Raw genomic sequence first — 2414 nt, forward strand, 5'->3', positions numbered from 1 at the left:
GCCGGGTCACTGTTTCCTTTTCTAGCCCCACCTCTCCCCTGATCACTACAAATTTAAAATGTAACCAGGTTGGTGATGTGGCTGATATTATAGGTGTCAGACTGGGTCAGGGTCAGTGTAAGGAAAGAGTCAGACAGTTTTCTTTAATCTGCTAAAATGACACATCCATGACCAAACCAATTTTACTCAAGCTATGATGCAAAGAAGAAAGACACACACACACACACATACATACACACACACACACACACACACACACACACACACACACACACAAACAAACACTCACACGTGTATTTGATGACAAGCTGAAATATTAATTTGAAAGAACTTTGTCCACATAACAGTTGAACTCATGATAAAAGCAAAAATGAGAGAGATTGTCCCAAATGTTATTCTGCTTCCAAATTTATTCTGCTCGCACAAGTTGTTGGCAATGGGATTATTTCCTGGAACTATTAGATTTGGCTGAATTCCCTTGGCTACAGGCAGTGGGAGATTCCAATTAATCCTCATCATGAATCCTCCATGAGTGGTAAAGATGATTGGTACGTTTTCAGCTCTCATACATTGATGCGATGAGGAACAAGGAAATCGAGAGGGAGAGATAGGCTGTTGCTTTATAGCTAGGTTGCGTTTCTTTTCCCCTCTCTGAGTTGAATCACGCAATAATGCTATGCAACTCCCAAACGTGAACATGTGAGATCCTCTTGAACATTGTCCGAGCTATTAGTTTCCATCACATTCCCTGCTCCATGTTGGTGAATCATTGCTGCTGTCATACACACAGTCATTTCCTGAGCAACAAAAGGGCCTACTTGATTTAAAGACATGTTTATATGTGCCTGCATAATTTAAAAATAACACGTCTTGATGTCTTCACAACATCTATATTAAAATGAATGTGTCTTACTCCTAAAGAAATGCAGAAATTAGTGGAAAAGGTCAGCAGCCTGGCAGCATCTATGAAGAGAAATTAGAATTAATGTTTCAGGTCGAGTGAACCTTCCTCAGAATCGGTTTTATTTTTTAAATTATTCCCCCAGTTGTATTCTCCCAGTCAAGACAAATTATCCGTCATGTATTCACCATTTACACTCTCCTCAAGTTCTTATATGGTCATGAATATTTCTGGTTCTCAGAACTAAACTCTTAATCCTCCATAACATGCTTCCTTCATCACAGGACAGTGTATAGAGAACCATCTTTGAAAAGTTTCAAAGGCCATTGTGTTTCTTTTTTCGTTTCGGGCTTCATAACTACAGACAGAGCATGAGATGGATTCTCAGCAATGCCCTGTACAGAAGCAGGGAAACATGCCTAACATCATACCCAGCAGCCTTTTCAAGAAACAGCACTATTCCATTTACTTTCCAAATCACTTGCGACATCTTCAGACTAACTTTATATGATTTCTGTACCAGGACACACAAATCACTCAGTCGCACCGATCTCTGCGTTACTTCTCCAGTCATATAATTTACTGCTGTTTTATCCTTTCCCCAAAACACAAATGTCCCACAACCCACACTGTACTGTTTTATTTGCATTGCCGGAAGTTTGTTCCAAAACACCCTCTGTCTGCACACCAGTGTAGATCGCCTCCCTCCACTTGTCATCTTATTGGGTGACTATAATGCTGTACTAGCACATTGAGCTCCAATCCTATCAGCCCTTCATTGACATTGTTAATCTGGATTGTAAACTGTTGATGAACTCACAACATTCCTTGAGGAATTCCATTAGTCGCAGCTTTCCAACCTGAAACTAAATAATTATCTATATTCTGCATTTCATGTTAGTGAACCAGGACTCGCTGTGTCGCGGCCCAGAACGGTTGCAGGGCCTCTCCTGTGGTGTGTAGCTGGTTGTCGAGAAGTATCTGAGCTCAGCAACACACCATTAGGGCTATTTGTTTTCAGATCATCAGGTAGAGGTTGTACTGACAATGATTCTGATCCTTGAGCGTTTAAAAAACAAGCACAGGATATAGACTGACATTTGAGTCGAATGCTGTACGGTCAAAAATGCTGTCTGTTAGATGCAGCAATAAATCTGGTCTGCCCTCTCAATCAGGTGCTCAATTTTCCCCGGAAATGTATCGAGGAGGGGGGGAGATTTTCTATCAGCCTGGTTAACAGGCTTTAAGAACATCACAAATATAGATAAGCTTATGGTTAATTTCATTTTTGGCTGTGGGTGCTGTGTGGAAAAATTGCCACAATTGGTACACAATAAAATAAAATATCATTGATGAGTGACCTTACAGACGTTTGCAAAGTCATAAGGGACACAGGAGTGTAAACAGCCAAGGTCTTTTCCCCGGGGTGGGGGAGTCCAAAACTAGAGGCCACAGCTTTAAGGGGAGAGGGGAAAGGTTTAAAAGGGACTTAAGGGGCAACATTTTCATGCAG

Source organism: Stegostoma tigrinum, chromosome 11 (assembly GCF_030684315.1).
Source record: "Stegostoma tigrinum isolate sSteTig4 chromosome 11, sSteTig4.hap1, whole genome shotgun sequence".
Classification (NCBI taxonomy): Eukaryota; Metazoa; Chordata; class Chondrichthyes; order Orectolobiformes; family Stegostomatidae; genus Stegostoma; species Stegostoma tigrinum.